The 22,913-nt window shown below is 43.5% G+C and overlaps 2 protein-coding genes across 7 annotated transcripts in view; both read right to left on the minus strand.

Moving 5' to 3' along the window:
• The window catches only part of LOC141265862 (uncharacterized), a 1,005,842-nt gene that overhangs the window by 441,164 nt on the left and 541,765 nt on the right, over positions 1 to 22,913 (minus strand). The window lies entirely within an intron of this gene.
• Positions 1 to 22,913, minus strand: part of PAG1 (phosphoprotein membrane anchor with glycosphingolipid microdomains 1) — a 203,434-nt gene that overhangs the window by 41,605 nt on the left and 138,916 nt on the right. For 2 of the 6 annotated variants that reach the window (XM_073679496.1, XM_073679491.1), the window contains one exon: positions 20,853 to 21,014. The exons of 3 other annotated variants lie outside the window; for them this stretch is intronic. The gene's annotated coding sequence lies outside the window, so the exon portion shown is untranslated. Of the gene's footprint in view, positions 1 to 17,517; positions 17,725 to 20,852; positions 21,015 to 22,913 lie in introns of those variants that run through there. One more of the 6 variants, XM_073679494.1, reaches the window with a different exon arrangement.

Consider the following 22,913-nt stretch of genomic DNA (forward strand, 5'->3'; position numbering starts at 1 on the left):
TTCTTTCACGCTGACAGACACCTCCAGCATCACAGTCTCTGTTGGTGGGGGCGGTTTCCACTTTTGGCGCCATTTTCTGTCCCGGCCCACGATGGGATGTGGCCTCTCGCCCTCCTTTGGCACGCCCATAATGGCGTCCGCTGCTCTTCCAAGGCGGGAAATCTGCGGTTTTGGCGGGAATCGCTTCCCAGTGGCGGGAAACTCTGCAGATGGCGGGAACAAGCTGGAAATGGCGGACAATCGGCGGGAAACGACTGGTGATGGAGTCCGATGGCGTGGACCCTCCGGAACCGGCAGGAGTCTTCTTTCTGAGGTAAACTTGCACTTTTCTTCAGGCACGCAGTACCCGGGTGTTGCGGGCACGTAATCCTGCCGACTACGCCAAAGTTGACGCGCCCCCTGGGACATATTCCTTTCTGAGGGGAATACCCGGCACCGGATCAGATGGGGGGTTGTAGTCTCCGAGCGGCTGTGACCCGGTCCCGTGCCCAGGGCGTCAAGCTCAGTGTTATGTGGCAGTCTTTACTGATGTTATTAAAGTTCGTTGTGTCGACTACGCCACCCGTTGTGATGCGGTCACTGTGGCCGCCGCTGCTGCAGGGTCCGCTGAGGCTGATGGTGAATGCGCAGCTTGGTGGGATAACCCCCAACGGGAGGGGTATAGCCTCAGAGGGGACAGGCGCAGAGGATGGGGGTTGTGGTGGTGCGGTGCAGCCGGTAATGATGACAGACTCGGGTAGTGCAGTTAAGGGTCTTTACTTACTGCAGATGTTCCTGGTCACTCTAGCTCCAAGTGACCTCCCGAGCCGTGCTGCGTCCACCAGGTCCTGGATCCGGCCAACCCCCAAACAAGTCCGGAGCGTGGCCCTGAGCTCTCCCTCTGTCCTTCCTTCAGCCGTCCCCACCAGTGATTCACCTAAATCCAGCTCCCTCGGGCCTTCTGTTGGGCAACCTTTGGCCTCAGGTTCCCTGACCCTCCATGTGGTGTGCCTTCAGGGTGAATGTAGTGGGTGACCGTGACAGACTCTGCCCACGGTCTCCGGTCTCTGGCTGGGGAATGTCTTTACCCCCACCAGCTTGGGTTCCGGTACCCTTCTGCTGACTCCTCACCCGGTGTTCTTATTTGGGTTCTTGGGTCCCTTCTTTGTCCCCCTCTGGGTCTCCTTCTTTACTCCACTCTCTCTCCAGGGCTGTTGTTTCTTTCTGCAGGCTTGTCCTCTGCATCTGACTTACTCTCTGCGTCTGACCCTGATCTTTGATGGTGCCCACCTTATATACACCCTCTATGTGTGAGCTCAGGTGACCAGCACCCAATGAGCTCCTATCACTACCCAGACTGCTCCCCCTATCTGCCCCTACACTACATGGGATGTTCCTCCCCCCTCCCACTCCAGCCAGGAACAGGCTCGGTCGCACCTGCACATTTCTAAGTGGGAGTGCCGTCGGCCTGCTCCTCTGGAATGGGATGTATGTAGTGCATGCAGTCTATCTGAGCTCAGTTCCACACTCCTTCCTTACCCGGGAGTGGAATATCACACCTCTGGGTTGAGGTGCAATACCCCTGTAGCAGCCGAATCCTCAGGGTGCTACAAACGCAGATCAGAGTGTCAGTACCATGATAGGTCAAATTCTCACGGAAGAGAGAATCATCGCTCGTGTGACGCCGACCCTACAATGTAAGTCTATGGAGCATCAAAATGAGATAGAACGAGGCTCCATAGACTTACATTGTATTAGCAGCGACCACAGCGGTACAGGAACCACAATCAGTGCGTATTTTAACACACTACATTACACTAACATGTATACAGGTTTAGGGAATAAAAGAAAAAAAAATGATGGGAGTGCTTCTACAACACATCAAAAACCGCTGATAATTGGGTCCCAGCAAAGGGACATTTCTGATCTACTACGATCCTTTGAACAAGTAGGGGCTGTCAAAATCAGCGGCTGAACAGCGGGGGATGACGGATGTGTGACAATTGGTCAGTATTAGACAGATGCTGCTACATGTACAGCATTTCTGACTGCAAACATGTATCTAGCCTATATAACATATGGCACGCCCTCAGTAGGGTTTTTTAACACTAGCAGCACCACCACAAACCGAGACATACTGGTAAGAGGAAGGATGTGATGTCTTACGCAGGAAGTGTATTAGAACCATGGAAAAGCCTGAGTTTCAGCAGCAGATCATAAATATGTTTCATAAAAGATTTAATAATTATTATTTTCTACATGGAAATATATACGCCAGGACACATTTCATCAAAGCAGCTTCAGTTCTGTGCATTCCCATGTAATGACCTAATAGACCACACTGCTACAAAGAAGGTCCTGGGAACCGAGACAAATACCATATTCTCACAATGTCAGCACGTTACATCCTCCATCATCATCATCTTCAGAAGTTAGAACTCATCAACCTCTCCGATAACATTACAGAAGTTACGTCCAGAAAAAAACACAAGACAACTAACACCAACATGTAATATCAATTAGAAGATATTTTCCTACCAGTGTATATAAAAATTCTAATAAAATTATATTAATCCAACAGTAAATTATTGTTTATTATTATTTACAACTCATTATGCATTAACAAGATGCAAATTTACATGGCAGATTTAAAAAAAAATAATTCCCATGCGGCTTCCTTTTTACTTGCGCTATTGTTTCCAATTTTTCTATTCCGCTAATGAAATTGGAAAACAAAAATAACGGCAAAGACCAAAGACGGCGATATAAATGGATATCCTCCCTGTAGTCATTTGCTTCCAGTCATCAGGGCGGTGCAGGGAGAGGAGACATTCACCCCTCACTATACCTACAGTGAGTGCAGCGGACATCACTCCTGGTCACTTGGATTACCATCCTGCTCGGCGCACACACACTGGGGTGCAGGCTGTCAATCAAAGTGCCGGGGAGCGATTAGGGCAGCCATTATTTCACATACCTGGTTCCCTTTAACTATTTTTTTTATGCTTTGACTATCTGTTTTAAGGTCAGATATTAAAAGTTTAAAAGTGCAAATTTGACCAATTTGTTTTTTGTTTAAAATTTTTTACTTAAATTTTACCTAAAAGGTTTAATCATAATCAGAGACGATTCTTTACTGTAAAAGCAGTGAGACTATGGAACTCTCTGCCGCATGATGTTGTAATGGATGATTCACTACAAAGGTACAAGGAGGGTCTCTATGTCTTTCTTCAGAAAAAGGAAGTAATCAGGTACTTGGCACCCATTTCTAATCAAGTAATTGGCACTCCAAAATATGTGATAAAAATTTCTTTAATGTAAGGAAATCCAAACAGAAAGTGACGTTTCGACCCTGTAATCCGGGCCTTCACCAAACTCTGATTGCTGCATGGAACGTATGTGTTAAGCAGTAGCGCTGTGGACTAGCGCATACACATATTTTGGAGTGATAAGTACCTGATTACTTCCTTATTTATATAATTTGGAAGCCTTCTTGTTCACCCAACCACAAGAGTGCCATGCAAGGTGCGTCTCTTCTATTATATCTTCAGAAAAAGACATAATAGAAAATAGACATAAATATTACAGGTTCTGACTATGAGTACTAGCTTTTGTGATGAGACATTGATCCAGGGAACTAGTCTGATTGCCATATGTGGAGTCCAGAAGGTCTTTTTCCCTAATATGGGGCAATTACCCTCTTGAGGTTTTTGCCTTCCTCTGTTTTTGCTATAGGTTGAACGCAATTGACAAAGGGACTATGTAAGCACAGAATGACTGTTCAAACCAAGCACAGGCGCTCGGTGCATCATGGTGGGGCCAGTGATTTAACTACACTTTCCCACCTGCTTGTTTTCCATCTATCTCCGCCCTTTTCTGGCTGTATGAAGCCAGAGCTGTCAATCAAAGAAGGGGGGGGGGGGGAGTTGAGATTGAGGGAAAACAAGGAGGTGGGAAGGTGTATATAAATGATTGGCCGCGCCATGACACACTGACCACCTGTACTTGGTTTGAACAGTCATTCTGTGCTGACAGAGTCCCTTTAAATCTACCTTCAACCTTAAAAACTATGAAACTATAATATCAATGTAAAGTACAATTTGTCATGAATTTAAAAAAAAAAACTCTCAAAAAATGGGATTAAGTAAAGACATTCTTATGGGGCTAGGTAAAGACATTCTTATGGGGCTAGGTAAAGGCATTCTTATGGGGCTAGGTAAAGGCATTCCAATGGGGCTAGGTAAAGGCATTCCAATGGGACTAGGTAAATACATTCCCAATATATTACTACGTAAAGTGACATGCTAGAATTAAATTTTTCAGATTTTTGGTGTCTCCAGTTCTAATGATCCTATATAGATATATAAAATGTAGACATAGGCCTAGTATGTATGGACTTTGAACATGATAAACTTTCAACCTTCATTTAAAGGAGTTGTGGTGTACTTCATGTTCTATTTGGGTCACGCTATTAGCACAAATATCAAATTGTATGCTTTTTTTTTTTTTACAAACAATTTCACTCTGACACAAATATTGCATGAAGGTGCCTGTGTGCAAAGTGTCGAGTGTCATTTTGGCAACGTGACTGGTTATCTACTTTCAATAAATGTATAGTACTGGGGGTTAATATCAATTTATAAATGATTAATTTTGGTTTTATTTGTACGCCATTTTCACACCAGCGTACGTTACTGAAACATTTTTTTTTAACCATTTTAGCAAGGTAAATTGCTGCTGCTCCTCTCTACAGGACGCCCCCTTGGCCTGGAGACATTTTTATGCGGCTCAGATGATGATCAGATTTACACATAACAATTAGCGCTATAATTCGGCACTCTCGGTTGGATCGTATGGGTAACGCCAGCCTTACAAATGAAAGGGGATTAATTATTCATTACACACGGCTAAAGTGCAACAACTCCTTTTACAGCACTTAGCCACTGGCACTGTTAATTGGCGATAAGGAGCAGGTTTATATGGGCTGTCAAGATGTATTTCAGGCATATTGTCCGTGACTGCACATGAGGCTGCTCCACAATCGAACTGCCCTATTACTTCGCTGGAATTCGTAAGTGCTTCACATGCACTTAGGCCATTATTCATTTTAATGGTCTTTCACTTTACCCCTTAGCTCCCTGAGACCTGGTCATCCTCATAAGAATGCCAGCAAAACCCGCACAGATCACAATCCCCCTTCACTTATGTCTGTGCCATCTTCAGAAAATGGAGAAGACTTGAGCTGCGCTCACTCTCAAAGATGAATCAATGCTAACAAACCACAATGGGGCTCTCCGGTTATAGAAATAAAAATATGGACAGGCGCCGAATAAGCCCGAGACTGGCAGTGATCAATTACCCAGCACTATCCCAATGTCCCTGCCTTCTCGCTAAATGCCACATAACATTTCATTGTCCTCATTAAATCGCCACCAGTGACTATATTTCATCGCCAGAAGAAAAACACGAACCTCGGCTTGCCATCTACAATACAGCACACGTGGGACCGCAGGGCAGTATCTCACTTCTAGAGCGCAGCTAAAATAAAGTGCAGTCATTTAATGTACATTCTGCAAGGAAAAGCAAGCACAGGGTAAGTGTACTGACAGTTGCTGGGCACCAACCATTATCTTTTTCCTGTATGCTAAAAAAACCAAAAAAAACCCATAAAATACTAAAAACAATACTTCGTGCTGCCATTCAGGTGCTGTCCTATATGACCACTACCGCCAATCACTTACATAAAGCATGAGACCACTGAGACCAGTGTATGGTTGAAGTGGTCATGTAATTGCTGCAGCATAGTAACCAGCAGAAAGCACTGGTCAAGATTTAGAAGGTAAGTAATGGTACATTTTTCATCTGATGGCAGAAAATAATCTCAAAACCCCTTTAAATATCATTATATATTATAGGGAAGCAGGAGCTAAATTCTTGGATGGCAGGTATGTGTCATCGAGGTGGCTGGCCTCGGTGATGTAACTCCTTGAAGAAAGTACACCACAAGATTTTTTTTTAGTGGACTGGATTTTGGGTCCAGGATTTAGGAGCGACCAAAAGAGCCTGGGAGGGGAAGGTCTCTCCCATACATTCAAACCCGGGGTTTGCTTGTCTGCTTGCTCAGCAGTGTCTGGAGAGGGAAAAGACCATTAATGGTGGACAGCCCATGCCAAAGTCTGAGAGGTGGATTCAAAACTGAATGGGTGAGACCGTTTGGAACTATTTTGCTTATCCAGTGAAAGGACTATTTTGTTATTCAACTATTTAACATGCTTCTCAGGGAAAGATTCAAAACTTTTTTTTATCTAAAAAGAGCTCTAATAGCAGAGCAAAATGTCAAATCCAGATTGGCAGAGGCCCCTGTGAAAAAATAATTTGGGTGCCATTATGTCAATTATGGAACCAAACCCCAACCTGATCACTGTTACAGTCACGCACACCAGAGGTAACAGCGTGTGCATCTGACGTTTCTGAAGTATATGGCAGTTTTGGTGACAGTCAAGCCAACAACCTTAGAAAACGCAGAGACTGACGCATAAATGGTCACTTCTTTGCTTAAAAAAAATAAATCACAAGAAGGGGTACATGCCTATATAATCCAACTTTGCACGTCGCAGTCATAGCTGCTAATGAGCATTGTGTCTATTGGTCCATTGTTGCAGATGGATCATCTCCGCGCTCCGGCATAAGCAGCATTGTAATCAAGATTCATGAGATCTATTAAAAAGTGACGGATAAATAATTACCTCCTCCAGAAACAACCATCCAAGAGCTTTCCTCTGCGATACTGTACAAATAATCCAGCGTGCGTGCTACATCCGTCCAGTCACTGAGCCAGGTTACACCATTCTCCTCCGATGGCCAACGTTCCTCTATCATCCCTTGTAGAACCTTTGATCTTGACTTCATACATATGATATGTACAGATAGAAGGAAGCACACAGAGGGCTGAAATCCCATTCAAATGCTTCTTGTTATTAGAAGAGTAAACCCCAGGCTTGGGTGTATGGGAGCGACCTTTCCCTCCCAGGCTCTTTTGGTCGCTCCTAAATCCGGGACCCAAAATCCAGTCCACTAAAAAAATCTTCTCAGTAACCTGTTGTTACTGGTATACTTTCTTCAAGGACTTATATCACCGAGGCCAGCCACCTCGGTGACACATACCTGCCATCCAGGAGTTCCCTCCTGCTTCCCTACAATATATAATGAGATTTAAAGGGGTTTTGAGAGTATTTTCTGCTATAAGATAAAAAAATGTACCATTACTTACCTCCTAAATCTTGACCAGTGCTTTCTGCTGGTCTTAGCTATGATCATCACTTTGCCCTTCTTCCATAGTACAGCTGGCAATAAGACAGTTGTGGCACGGCCACGACACAGGTTTCTTGTAGGACCCCTTCTACCTGCGTCAGCCGATCGGTCACGCTTCAAATCACTGGATTCCGCTGTAATTCAGGATTATGTCAATTCAGTTTTGCTCTATTAATACAGTCAAGATACAGATAAGCTGTCAATTAGACTGCGGAAGTGGCTGCAATATCTCATTTATGCGACATAAGCCAGACGTTCTTAAACGGACAGAAAAACCAACATCCGATTGAATGAAAATAAATGGTTTGTGTCTGGACAAACTGGATTGATTTTAGAATTGTTCATACAAAGCCATGTAGCGTGATGGAGAGAATAACCAGAGCTGGGCTTGTCCGCACAGGTATCAACGAATTAAGACATTATGACTATGAAGTGGAGACGCCTAGTGTACAATTCAAACCGTTCACAATTGGCCCTGATATATTATACCGGATTTATTTCACATAGTGATAGCTCTTAGGTGTAGATTGCAACACTCCTTACACGCTCAGCAGGTTGTTTAGGACTTGATGCACAATCACTCACAAATTAAAAAAAATATATTCAAAGTGCTGTAAAATATTAAAGAGCACCTGTCCCTTGCTTTGCTCTATATTATAATATATATATATATATATATATATACACATACATATATCTATCTATTATATATACGGTACATACACATATATATACATATATGCCGCTGTTCTCCTGAATCGGGCCTTGCTTTTATTTTGTTCCTGCTCCTCTCCATTCCTGAGATATTGTCCCCTCTTCACTGTCTATAAATCAAGTATTTTTAGCCAAGTGGGCGTGGTCCCCAATGGGAAATCACCCAGAGAACAGTTGAGGACCACGTCATCTATGGCAAGTGACTAGTCCTTTTTAAAACGAGTAATATTCACATTACTGATCTCCATGCCATTGCTATTCCAACAAATCCGGGGTCACCCGCTGGTCTCTATTCTTCCTGCTCTTTCCGGACAGAAGTGTGAATGGTGTAGCCAATTATCAGCAGGAACGGTGACATGTTGGTCTTCATTGTGATCAGTGATTGGCTGCAGAGGTCAAATGTCTGTGTGGAGGATGCAGGAAGCATAGAGACCGACAGGTACCCTGGGAAGCATCAGAACACAACAGGGGATCAGGGAGGCAAATGTAATTTAAAAAAAAAGACCCAAAATGATAAAAGGTCGAATAACCCCTTTAAGGTGGAAGCTGCTCTTATATAATGGCTGGATTCACACACACAGGTCCCGATTCATCCAGATCGGCAATGTCATATCAGTCTTGATGAGGGAGCGTGCTGGAGTCTATCGCTCCTGATTCATGAAGAAGTGCATGTCCATTAATGAATCAGGCACATCTGAAAAGTGGCATGTGCCTCCGTACGCCTCACCACAAACCTTACTACAGTCAGGGACTGGAGTTGTGAGGTCATGCCCTGTCCCTCTTCAGCTACACCCATTTTGGCATAGATGGCAGCAAAGGAGTGAAAATGCAAAAAAAAAAAAATGCAATTTTTCTTGCATTTTCAATGGCTTTTTGGGGTGTCAGGGAGGGGTGGATGTTAGATATAACAGCATTTTTGTTATTTAAATTTGTGTGTTTTTTTCAAACTGGATCACGCTCTGGGTGTGGCAGGCTTTTCCATTGCCTTGTCTATAGGTAAAATAAAAATACAAGTATAAAAAAAGGTGAGATAAAGCATGTATAAGGGGCCAAAGGAAAACTGCGCAATTCTCCTGATGAGTAAGTTGTAGTAAATACTTATACTCCTCATTAAATAACAATTCAGGAGAATCTAGATTGTGCAGCACGGTGGCTCAGTGATTAGCACTGTACGGTGGCTCAGTAGTTAGCACTGCAGCCTTGCAGCGCTGGGGTCCTGGGTTAAAATCCCACCAAGGACAACATCTACAAGGAGTTTGTATGTTCTCCCCATGTTTGCGTGGGTTTCCTCCGGTTTCTCAGTTTTCCTCCCAAACTCCAAAGACATACTGATAGGGCATTTAGATTGTGAGCCCCAATGGGGACAGTGATGATGATATCTGCAAGTCGCTGCACAATATGATGGCGCTTTATAAGTAAGCATAATAACAATAATAATAACAACGTGTCTTTCCTCAGTTATCCCTCTGGGAAGTGTATAAAAGACATTCAGCGCTGATCGTGACAGACCGTATAGAAACCTACTCTATGGACAAGTGGAATGGTGACACCCAGTTCTGTCTATTTCTGCATTTCCAGGAGGAATAACATAGGAACAGGACAATACAGACACGGAGTTCCAGCCTTTGCATTTCACTACCAATTAATTTACTTAATAAAACAGACATGTCAGATGAGCCGTCATCTCCTCTTTTAAATTCTCATGTATTATCTTATCTGCCTTTCAGTCTTTGACAGCCGCTATAACGTTATAGTCTATACTCCGGGTACGCTCAGCGCTGTGACGTTGTCATTCTGCCGTGTGGTTACTGGAGATGATACGAAACTCTCTTTAGGTAACTTATTCCCATGGTAAAAAGTCCTAAATGGTGTTAGTGTGATTTCATGCGCTAGGCTTCTGCTCTCCATTACAATAAACGCTGGCAGAACACTCACGCCCATCACCGATCACATCACCGTACGAGACTAGATTGCAAGCTTCTGCACAAGTTCATGAAAGGTCAGAGCAAAGTATTTTCCAGACGGAATGTAGAGAAGACAATAAAAAGCCAGCTAGGTATTTCTACTGCTCATTTACTGTCAGTGGCTGCCATTATCCTAGATAAAGCAGTTTCCTGATGAGTAGAAGTCGTCAGCGGGAAGATGAGAGAAGCGTTCATACATATAACTACGGTGATCAGCCAGCTCTGAACTGATAAGATAGGACGCCGGCAAGAGAGGTGCTAAAATACTCATATTTTATTAACCGATAGTGCCGAGCGAGCGCAGCCCCTGCATACCAATACAAATAATGCATTTGTAGCACCTCTCAGGCCGTGTGTGTGGCACCATAAAAATAGCAATCAATTACGTTTTAGCCCCTAAGGACCAGGCTATTGTTTTTTTTTTCCCATCCCTGCATTCCAAAAGCCTAACTTTTTTATTGATGCGGCTTACTAAAACTTTTTAGGGAACAATTTGCAGGACACTAAAGGCTCCCGCACATATTAGACTAATGTTGATTCGCCGACACCGATATAAGTGGGATCAGCGAACAGTCTAATGTGTATGGGGGCCTCTCGATTTTCCCCCAACAAATGTTATTAAGGGAGATGAGGATCTGACATGTATGACTTTGGAGTGTTGGTCCTTTTGTTCTCAGCGTCATGATCTGCCGCAAAAGCAGTCTGGCTGCAGCTCCCTTGTAGGGAGCACAGAAGTGCTAGGCAATGCGTGTGCATCTGTGCATGAAGGAGTCGGGAGAAGAACGATTGGTTGAACCATGGTTTGGTCAATAGCAATCTATTGTGTATGGGGGACCCCAACGTGGTAGATGTGGGGCGTTCATTAGATCCCTCAGCCGGCCATGAAAACCCATCAGTGCCCCATGATCTTGGGAAAAATTTAATGGGGTGACAATGGTGTCCCCCTCTATTGACTAGTTACTTGGATACTGTAGTGGTCACATCTAAGGAGATAGACTGCAAGCTTGGCGTGCTCCAATTCCGGCATTGGCAAATGATAAAACTTAACTATTTATTTGTGCAGCACAGTTTAAAAGGAAAAATTTAAAACACCAAAAAAAGAAAAATACTGGCAGAATTGCTGTTTTGCTTAAGTGAATACAGTTAATAAAAGGTTTATTAATATTTATTAATATTAACATGTACCCCAAAATGATGCCACTGACAAAGGACTATGTCGCCGGAAACATAAAAAAGTTATGACTCCCGGAACACAAAAAAAATGTACAAAACAAAAAAAAAAAGTTTGTTATAAAGCAAAAAACTGGCTGTGAGGCTCGGGGGTTAAGGATATATATGGTATATAGAGCTTCACACATTCACACCTCTTATTTCTAGACTACAGGATGTCTACAAATAAAATTCCCATGGGATAAATGGCTAAAAAAATGTAGGAAAATGCAGCTTGGGCTCCATTTTACATGGGAATCCAAAGAAGTCGTGCGGCATCAAAATACCCTGCAAGATGCATAACAATAGTGCAGGAGCAGTGATGGAAAATTCCTTTAAAATCCACCTGACCCTTTGATCTCACAGAAGGAGTGCAGCAGCGGCATTGAGAACACATGCACACTTGCTGAGCCGAGCACGCATGTGTCTGGTGGGATTGAGAAGAGATAGTTGTTAGCAGTGACAGGTCGGAGGTGCAGCCACTAGTGGGATCAGAGCCGATGTTGTGATTGATGTGGATTCTGGTTTGGATCCTTAGCAATCTGGCCTATAATATTGCTGCAAAACCAATAATATGAGCTGGATTATAAACTGGTATACGTGCAAAGTGTAACAGCACGTTCACACTGTGGCCATTTCACAGACCAAACCCAAGGAAAAAAAACAACAAAAAAAATGAGCATACCCTACAGCAAGTAAACTGTTATATTACATGTAAATAACATAGGATACTTAGTGAACGCTATTTTGATCAAAAAAGCGTAGAAGCCATCCCACCACCACAAGGTGTACCCATCTGGACAGTCCTAACCGGTCTAGTTTTTTTTGTTCTTTTGGCAATAATATTGCTGCCTGGTGGGAGGAGATAACCATAAACATTGTAAGAGACCAGGAGGACATTGGCAACTTCCAAAAGGACACAAGCTACATTAGATAATTCCCAGGCAAACAATTCCTTCAAGAGCTTTGGAAGATCCTCTAAGAAATTCTCTTTGAAGAATTCAAGGCGAGGAGTTTGAACATACGTTATGCACATGGAAATCACACTGTAAGAAGCTACAGGGGACATCTGCCAAAATACAAGGAAAAGGACACGGACCGGTCCCTGCAGAACATCAGTGATTAGCATTGAGCGCCTCTTACCAAATGTTCCCATGTTGTCTCTAATGAATATAAGTATTATACGAGGTCACAGCAGCACTGGGGCAGTCTGAAAATAATAATTCTTTATAAAGATCCAGGAAGTGGTTATATCCAGCAGCTCGGAAGGATGGAAACTTTGAAAATAGACCAGAGGCTGGAATATCATAATGAATATTCACAGCCTGATGAAGGACACGGCCATATCACTGAGCGCAAAGTATGTCCTCAGCACCTGGCACTCACACATATACCCATATACGAATGCAACAGGATCTACAAATAGTCCAGGAATGTCTCCAGAGGAAAAATGTGAAGAATCTCATCTCTTCACAGCAAGAATTTGCCTTCTAAAATCTGCATAACATTTGTAAATTCTCCAGATCTGAAATAATACAATCCCAGCAACTGTGTCAACTAAGGGGGAAGGGCTCAATAATTCCAGGTAGTCACCTTAAAGTGACCTGTTCACATTACGCTTTTGCGTTTCTTGGTTTTTTTTTTACTACGTTTAGCGTGTACGTTGGAAAGTGTATCCATAGGATCCTATTAAAGTGTCCATTAGGCCTCCCAATGGCCAAATCATGACAAAAAACAATTTTGTTTCAAGCATGATGATGCTCGTTCAAACTCACCCGTGTCAAGTAACAGGTGTGGGCAATATGAAAATCACACCTGAAACCAGATAAAACGGGGAGAAGTTGACTCAATCTGTGCATTGTGTGTCTGTGCTACACTAAGCATGGAGAACAGAAAAAGGAGAAGAGAACAGTCTGAGTACGCGAGAACCAAAATTGTTGAAAAATATCAACAATCTCAAGGTTACAAGTCCATCTCCAGAGATTTGAAGTTCCTTTGTCCACGGTGCGCAACATAATCAAGTTTACAACCTATGGCACTGTAGGTAATCTCCATGGACGTGAACGGCAGAGAAAAATTGATGACAGGTTGCATCGCAGGATAGTCCTGATGGTGGATAAGCAGACCCAATCAAGTTCCAAAGAAATTCAAGCTGTCCTACAGGCTCAGGGTGCATCAGTGTAAGTGTCATTGTGAACTATCCATTGACATTTGAATGAAATGAAACGTCATTGCAGGAGACCCAGGAGGATCCCCACTGCTGACAAAGAGACATAAAAAAGCTGGACTGCAGTTTACAAAAATGTATGTTAGTAAGCCAAAACCCTTCTGGGAAAGCGTCTTGTGGACAGATGAGACCAAAATAGAGCTTTTTGGTAAAGCACATCATTCTACTGTTTACCGAAAATGCAATGAGGTCTACAAAGAAAAGAACACAGTACTTACAGTCAAATATGATGGAGGTTCAAAGATGTTTTGAGGTTATTTTGCCGCCTCTGGTACTGGGTGCCTTGACTGTGTTCAAGGCATCATAAAATCTGAAGATTACCAAATGATTTTGGGTCACAATGTAGTGTCAGAAAGCTGGGTTTGTGTGCTAGGTCATGGGTTTTCCAGCAGGAAAATGACCCGAAACATACTTCAAGCAGCCCCCAGAAATGGATGAGTGCTGGAGAGTTCTGAATTGGCCAGTAATGAGTCCAGATTTAAATCCCATTGAACACCTGTGGAGAGATCTTAAAATTGCCGTTGGGAGAAGGCGCCTTCAAATATGAGCGACTTGGAGCAGTTTGCAAAACAAGAGTGGTCCAAAATTCCAGTTGAGAGGTGTAAGAAGCTTGTTGATGGTTATAGGAAGCGATTGATTGCAGTTATTTATTCCAAAGGGTGTGCAACCAAATATTAAGTTGAAGGTGCCAAAAATTTTGTCTGGCCAATTTTGGGGTTTTGAGTGAATTTATGTCCAATATGCCTTTTTTTCAGTTTTTTTGTGTTGTTTCAATACACACAAAGGAAATAAAACATGTATATAACAAAACATGTGAAATTGCAATAATTTGCTGGGAGAAATACTTAATTTTCTTAAACAATTTCAAAGGTGCCAACACTTTCAGCCATGACTGTATGTAATTATATATAACATACATACACATATGTATGCATACACATATCCCATATATTTGTCTTCTTCCCCCCTCTATAACACATGGTAATGGATGGTGTCTTTCTATAGAATTAGGTCAGATTACATATATATTTAATAAATGTACAGAAATATTAATTAAATTTATTGCAAGGTGGAAAAAACACAGGATGCGTAATAATATATGGGAATGTATATGTACCTGGTAATACTAAATTTGGGTGATATTCACATGTAATTTTACTTTACTGCTGGAAATGCACTTGGTAGCAGCGAGCCATTTGAAGCATTTGGCCGGGGGCTGCCTATATCTGGTGTGAAGTAAGCAAACTGCATAGCAAAAGGTATCATATGAACAAAAGTTCAAGTGAAGAGACCACCATGTGCTACAGAGAAAACAACAATCTTTCACTGGAAGCACAAATGGCCAATGAAAAGTAGCATCTTGTGTTGTACTTATAATGGGAAGACCCCCAGCTCAGGAGATCATACACGGTGATGATGGAGGACGTTGACGGCCACGCAATGTATCTGACGTTGTCCCTAAAGTCAGATATCGAGAAAAGAAGTATGATAGAGTTTTAATTTCCCCAATGCTTTGGGTTTTCGGTGAAAGTTTAGGGTATGTTTATGTTCAGCAGGTCTGGTCTGAAAAGAGCCTAAAATAGAGCTCAGAAAAACACTCAAAAGGCTCACCCTGCTCATTTTTATGTAAAAACGACTTGCTGCTTGTATGTTTGCACTTTTGTGCATCTTTTAACACTTCAGATTTCCAAAAAATACCAAGTGGTTACAAGAAATGGGCGACCTGGCACCTTTTGCTTGGCAGACACTCCATACTTTACAACAGAAGTCAATGGGAAGGCAAAAAAAAAACGGTCGGAAAACGCCGGGGCACCTATTGAAACATTTTTACCTAAAAATGCCCACATTTTACCTATTTCTTAATGGACTTTAAAAATAATAAAAAAAGCCTGCATATCCCTCCCAAAAACGCTCAAAGATGCCCCAAAAACCCAACAAAAGCATTTTACAAACAGCTTCAGGAAATGCACAAAAAAAAAGAAATAAAGTGATGTTGCAGGAAAAAAAAAACACGGTGTTTCCTAAAACGGTTTTCCCCGTCTGGGAAGAAAACACATTTTGTGAACAGACAATTTTTCTCCCATCTCTACGGAGAACGCATGGCCGATCAGATGAGCTGGCTAAACAGCAGAGGGGCGATGTAGAAATCAATCAGTGACAGCCAAGAAAAGTTTGTAACAAGTCCGATACTAGTTCTGACCTAGGGGAAAAAGAATGTCCATCTGTCAGAACGGACTGATTCACGACAATGTCTATGGCGGCTTCTGTCTCCATCTGCTGTGGAGCTGAATCCAGACTGTTCCCAGGAAGAGGGATGGGGAGAAGCGGAGGGGAGAGGTCTACAGTGGGATAAGTAACAAGTTGTCCAGAAATGTCTGCCCCCGTAATAATTACTTTATCATACGTCTGGACACGTGTGCGAATGACATCAGCCGCTGCTTTTCTAGGAGAAGGAGATGGACATTTTTGGTTGGCCGCGCTGCACCTGGACAAGTAGTTTTTCCACGCTGTAGTGGTATTTGATAGTATCTTTGTTACGCGTTTCAAGTTCGTACCAAATTCTTTTTTAAAAAAAATTAGGCTACATACTTTATTTTTTTCTTCTCTGCTGCTTTTCTATGTGCAGACTTTAGATCGTGGTCACAAAGTCTCAGACGGTAATTTCAACAGATTGTCAGATGTCTCCCTTGAATAAATCCAAGATTAGAAATGAAATAGTCGTGTACAGCCTATAGTACACTCGCAACGATATCAGTAATGTAACAAAACCGCAAAACTTCTCAAAGCGGGGGCGCGCAGGTGGTGGCGCAATTCATATCTGCAGCAGTATTCCAATATATATTCCCTGGTAGGACATTTTCCTAGAACAGTTTTGTTAATACCCAATATTCTAGTTTTGCCAAAAAATGTTCCCACTGGAAAGTGTGTTGATGAGCGGCAGCATTCTGTGGCGGTAATATATGCGGCATACAGTAGATTTTTGCACAATACTGTCCGATCCTGGGCACTATGACTATAAGGGGCTAGGGGGGCTGTTTGCTAATGTCCATCAGATCTACCAGGCTGCACTATGGACAGGAGATGTTACAGGGGTCTCTGGAGGCGTGCATCATACAGAGCAGTGTTCAGCTTCATGCACACAGTACTAAGGAGTCATAAAAACTTCATATGGCACTGTAGAGAGGCTGGCTGCTGCAAGCAATGCTTTTGATGGAGAATACTTCTACAATATCACATCTAATAGAGCAGGACTTTGATTTTCTCTGGTTTGTATATGGGATCAGATATAAGGGAGCCATGTATACACTGAAGATTTTTCTTACAACTATAAGGGCAGGTTGCACAAAGTACCTCCTCGTCTGCACAGTGGTCCACCAGATCAGTGCTCGGGACCCAAATATATGGGGATGACAGGAAGTAATAATGTATAGGAGCAGACATTCACCTGGTGCAGCCCCCTCTATAGTACGAGCCCCTCTCCTATCTTCCCTATCCCCCAGGTGGCTTCTATACATTGCCGATAACAACCTCCATGTATGTCACTACTGGGGCATCGCAGGAGCAGAAAATCTCTCCAAATCACGGATCGCCACATAGATGAGGTCATTTCCATACCCAGCACACTGGTAAAACGTTAGCTCCCAGGCAATAGGCGGGCTCGTCGTGCACAGTTGTAGCTCACTTTTGGAAAACTATAAATTCGGCTAAGTGTGTACTGCACAATTATGCTGGAAATTTAGAAATAGTTGCCCCAAACAAAACGTCCCCAATACACTGAGAGGCGTTTTCAGCCTTAGATCAAGAGTCAGCACATTTTCTTAGTGGTGCTCTCCAGGAGACATTTGTGCATACGTGACCCCATTGGATTGGAGATTGTAGATATATTGGATGCAGCAGTCGTAATAAAAATAAATAAATAAATAAACCACTCTAAAAAGTATACTCGCACACCTTCTAGACGACCAAGAGTTAACAGGCACATGTATAAGGTCTTTCTATGTGGAAAGGAGGGAGCTCACTAGCCATACAGTGAGCACACGCTTACCATCCTGGAGAGCTGCAGCAATCCTGTGCACCAGGATAGACAGGAGGCGAGCAAAATCTTACACTTACCAGCATACAGGACCTTTCACCGCAGGTAGGAGAGGAGCTGGCCACCAGTGCAGAAGCAGCTCCTGACAAAGCCCAGCAGATAATCCACCATCACACTGGAATGTGAAGCTTGCAGAGCGCTGGGTCACAGAGGATCTGCATGCAGAGCACACTGTGCTTCCTTATTAGGCTGCCAGCTCCTTCTCAGCAACAATGCCTCCTCTGTCAGAGCACAGCATATTACCACAATGACACTGCCCCTGTGTGGAGACGTTAACTCACTCACCGCTGGCCCCGCAAGGGTTAACTCCCTAGCCTTCAATGCTGCAGGCAGGATAGGCTCTATGGATATCGATTAGTCCTGGCTCGCTAATAAATACCGCTCCACTCCTTTCACCACACACCATAGTAGAAATAATACAAATGTCTGGTCAGTAAGAACGCCATTTTTTTTTTAGAAATTGAGGACATTGCAATTGTTAAAAACAAACCCCCCCCCCCCAAAAAAAGTCCCACATTTTTAGGCCCAAACTCGAAGCGCAGCATTTTAGAAAGTGGTTGAGTCTTTACAAAAATGTGGCAGGTCTGGAAAGTCTGAACGGAATTGGATTTCTTTTAACGTAATGGTGGGTAATTAATATTACGTGTATATGTTACACATACATATCTAGATATACGCACGCACAGAAATCTATAGGGCGAGTCAACAAATATCTGCACGCCCCTGTTGGTTTGGTCACACGGTCTCATCAACGCTTTCCATACGAGGTCGCCATCACCCCCGGTCACTGCTGTCCAGGTGTGACATGTTACTTCCGGTGATTTGTAGCTGTGGCGAGAGGAACAATGGCCACACCACTTGTGATTGGCACGAAAGAAGAGCAGTGTGCAGGGATTGATTTTTTTTCTGGTGCCCATATTTATTGAAGACTTTGTGCACAGTATGGAGATAGTCTTCTGTCGCGAAGAAGTGTGTATGATTGGATAGAGAAGTTCAAGGAAGGGCGCAAAAGTGTCAGCGATGAAGAAGGAGCCGGACCCCGTCCACATCCACGACTGATGACAGCACTGAGCAAGCATGTAAACTGATTCTGTTAGAAAGATGAGTGACAGTGGATTATGTCCCCTGAACGAAGCCCTACAAGGACGAAGATTCACATCTGATGAAGAGGTGAAAACAGCCGTGCCTTCAGGGCTCACAGATCAGACTAAAATATTTTTTATTGAGGGAATATGAATGCTTGTAAACAGATGGACAAAGCGTATTGAAAAGCAGGAAGATCAGAGTAAAAAAAAAAAGATGTACGGTATATGTCTTTCTTAAAAGGTGTTCTACAGCCAGAGTGCGGAATATTTTTGACTCATCCTCCTAAATGCATATAAGAGGCAGGCGCTCCTTCACACATTATTTTGCAGCTTTTTTTTTTCATTTTTAGGTGGCGATCTCTACATTCCTGCAAGTGCAGTTCCCCGAAATAGATGTGGGTAACAGGGCTGGGAACCGACGGCGATCGGGCAGCTATCAATATCCCATAAAAAGACCCCTTTAAGTTGCCTAAATACATCTTGTACTATTTACTACAGAAATTATGTTTTCATCTTCAGTAAAGACCCCATACACATTAGATTAGAGTCAGTCAAACCTGCCAAATTAAGGTCGGCGACTAAATGATTTGTAACACTCCCGCAAAAAAATGATGTTAGGGGAGACCATGTCTGGCAGCAGCTCACTGCACTCCCCCCATAGGGAGCACAAGAACCGGGGCAGCCAAGCGTTCATGTGTATGGGGAGGTTAGAAGAAACAGTTATCGGCCAATCAAGCATTTGTGTCAGATGTTCGGTCACCGTTAGGGCGCCAATTACCACCAACCATTTCATTTACTGCACAGAACAGCGCACGACTGGAATCTGTTTTCCATCACTAGCGCAGTATTAAGATACCAGTAAGGCTGAGAAAACACTTCTGCCTGATGTCGTAGTCAGGGGTGCGATTTAATAAAGATGACATGAAAAGCTCCTGGCAGGTGTAATCTAGTCATATTGTGTGTTCCTCAATGATATCACAATTCTGCAGCACTTTCTTCATGACTGTGCACTGTGCGCTCCTCAGTTATTCCTCTGTTGACATCTCCGTGCTGCCTCCCTTGGTCAGCGAGTGGCCAGCCAGCGAGTGGCCAGCGGGTGAGTGGCCAGCCAGCGAGTGGCCAGCGGGTGAGTGGCCAGCCGGCGAGTGGCCAGCCAGCGAGTGGCCAGCCAGCGAGTGGCCAGCCAGCGAGTGGCCAGCGGGCGAGTGGCCAGCGGGCGAGTGGCCAGCCGGCGAGTGGCCAGCCGGTGAGTGGCCAGCCGGCGAGTGGCCAGCGGGTGAGTGGCCAGCCGGCGAGTGGCCAGCCGGTGAGTGGCCAGCCGGCGAGTGGCCAGCCGGTGAGTGGCCAGCGGGTGAGTGGCCAGCCGGCGAGTGGCCAGCCGGTGAGTGGCCAGCCGGTGAGTGGCCAGCCGGTGAGTGGCCAGCCGGTGAGTGGCCAGCCGGTGAGTGGTCAGTGTGCTCTGCTCTCACTTTATTCAGACTTTATATGAGGAATAATCACAGGAACGGCACAGGGTAGAGACCGAAGAAAACTTGTTCCAACATTTTTATTTCATAAGAAATAGAAGGATTCCATAAAATAGACATTTTAGGGAAAGAACTGGTCCCTCTTTGAGAATGGATTAATACGCATAGGTGATCACTGAAGGTAGGAGCGCTCAGTATCCTGTGACAGAGTGACAGTCTTTAGGGAAAACTGTTTGCAGTTCCAGTGGCAGGATCCTCATCCAATCGGACTACAAAAGGGTCAATATGACATATCACTTAAAGGGAATCTGTCACTTAATCTGAGAGCAGCATGATGTATGGGCAGAGACCCTTATTCAAGTGTTGCTACTGGACAGCTTTCAGTAGATTTGATATAATCGCCAGTTTATCAGCAGGAGATTATCACTAGAGGACTAGTAAATCTGCTGCCATGTAGTCCTCCATATTCATGAGCTCTGTATAACCCCGCCTTCACCACTGATTGGCAGATTTCTGTGTACACAGTGCATAGGCAGAAAGCTGCCCATCGATGAAGGGGCAGGTTACACAGAGCTCATGAATATGGCAGCAGGTTTACTAGTCCTCCTAGTGATAAAATTACTTTTTATCAGCAGGAGATTATCAAAACTACACTAAGCAGCCCAATACATGACAAAGCGCTGGAATCAGGTTCTCTGTCTCTATATTATGCTGCTCTCAGATTAGGTGGCAAAAACCTGTTTCATCATGCTAAATGGATAAAATTGCCAAGTGTTTGTAAAAAGAAGCAACTTTGCAATTTACCTCTTGTGTTTCGCTGATGCTGCAGAGGTAAAGCTTCCTTGCTAGCAGAATGTGAGCGTGGACAGTTCACACCAACGGTGCCACAATGCCACTGGTCCAATCTGTCAATCTTTAGGACTGCAACACCTCCCGGGAAGCAGAGATCTGGCGAGTAGTGCACTCCTGAAGATAGAAATTGAGTCAAACCCTTTCGGTATAATCTGGCGAAACTTCTTTAAATTGTAACTTGATGGAAAGCAGAAACACCTGAGTGTCATCTCGGTCGTATTGCAGCTACCACTATGCAGCTCTATGAGCTGGCGGCCAAATGCAAAGACAACTGACAAAATCTGCAGAGTACTTTATCCAAAATTACGTTTGCCAAAAAAGAAAAAAAAAAAATCAGAGTGCCGGCCACTAGGTGTCTCGTAATTGTGTAGCTTGCTGTCTACTGCCTGCTCAAGTCTAATGTGTCTCAGCAGCAGAGACCTCACAGACAGAATATGGGCAGTGGGTGCAGGCCCTTGTCCATCTGCTCCTTTTTGCCTGACAAACTGCCTAAGGGCATAACAGACAGGCAGGCTTTCACTTCTGTGCAGAAAAGCTACTGGACAACGGTAGCGACCATGCTTGGAACTGAGGGGAGAGGAAGTTCCAGCACCTACAGTGCTGGCAGAAAGTGGATAGAGGAATCACTTGAAAATGTATGTATTGTAAATTATAGAGCATTGGTACAGCTTCTTAAGACTGGTATGTGTACTAAAAACAAGTTTACAGTTTTGTTGGTGATGAGAGAAGCAAGAGCATGCTTAATTTAGGTGAAATGATATTTACTCTATGAATTAAAGTTGGGTTGCAGTTATCAGAGACACATGAAAATAAACTTCCCCCGACATAAATATTATCTTTAATACGCTACTGCACGAGACGACCAGAAATGCACTAATTGATGGCGTTTTTAGCGGTCTGTGTGCTGGGAGCTTTGGTCAGGAGTCTCTGGCAGGGAAAGAGTCAATCGCTTGTGTTGTGTATTCTCTGGCATAGTTGACTCATGGGAACTGATAAAGCTCCTAGTGCTGGCAAACAGCATCTCATTCAGACACAGCTCCCAGCTGTCTGACAACTTGGTACATCTGAAAACCAAATGGCAGAACTGAATACATCAAAAGCTTCCTCACAACACGGCCAGACAAAGGCATTACCGCGCCATTCCTCCGACAGAGCAGTGCCAATACACATCCGATCACAGCAAATATCTAGATACAGATGTATTAAGGTTTCTTATGCAGATTGGTGTCCTATTGTCACATTATTGGAATTGATGTGTTACCGCTTATGAATGACAGCGTCAAGTATTAATCACAGCATTCAGCAGCATTCAGTGTAGTGTGAATGCATCTGCTCCTACGGTAATGGTTACAGGAAAGGCTAGGTTCCTATGTCCAGTAATCACACATTTAAAATGGATCCAGCAGCAATTGGTTATTTAAGCAGGACAAAAAAAACAAACTGATTGCGACTGGATCTGTTTGTTTAACATTGAATTGAAGTCTATAGAAAATGGATCCGTTAAATACTAAATAGCCATCTGTTTTTTTGCTTATTGGATCAGTTTCAAACAGACGACTACTGGACATATTAACTATTAAAAATCCATTTAAAACTGATTCAGTAAGCAAAAAATGTATCCATCTCAAATGGAAGACAAACAAACATTTTCCTTAGACTTCAATGGATCCATTCTAACCGATGATTACTGGACATGTGAACACAGCCTAAGCCCAACTCTCCCAAAGTACAAGCATCTCTGAAGGGAGGTTGTGATGTATCCCGCTGTAGAGGTATACAGTGAGATAAGACACCCATAGGCTCCAATGTACTAAAGAAAAAATTGGATACTGTAAAGTATGTGAGTGTTCTTCCACTTAGAATGGCAAATAGGACAATAAAAAAAAACACTCTCAGCGTATGCTAAGTGCATGAGTGTGGACATATATAGGGATATTACCAGGGAAAACTCCAAAAGTAGTCAGATATTTAGAAAACTGTGACTGTCTAAGGGCGCAGTCAGACAGCCTTATA

The sequence above is a fragment of the Phyllobates terribilis genome, unplaced genomic scaffold, assembly GCF_046119375.1.
Source record: "Phyllobates terribilis strain yellow unplaced genomic scaffold, ASM4611937v1 Scaffold_4__5_contigs__length_816908805, whole genome shotgun sequence".
Lineage (NCBI taxonomy): Eukaryota > Metazoa > Chordata > Amphibia > Anura > Dendrobatidae > Phyllobates > Phyllobates terribilis.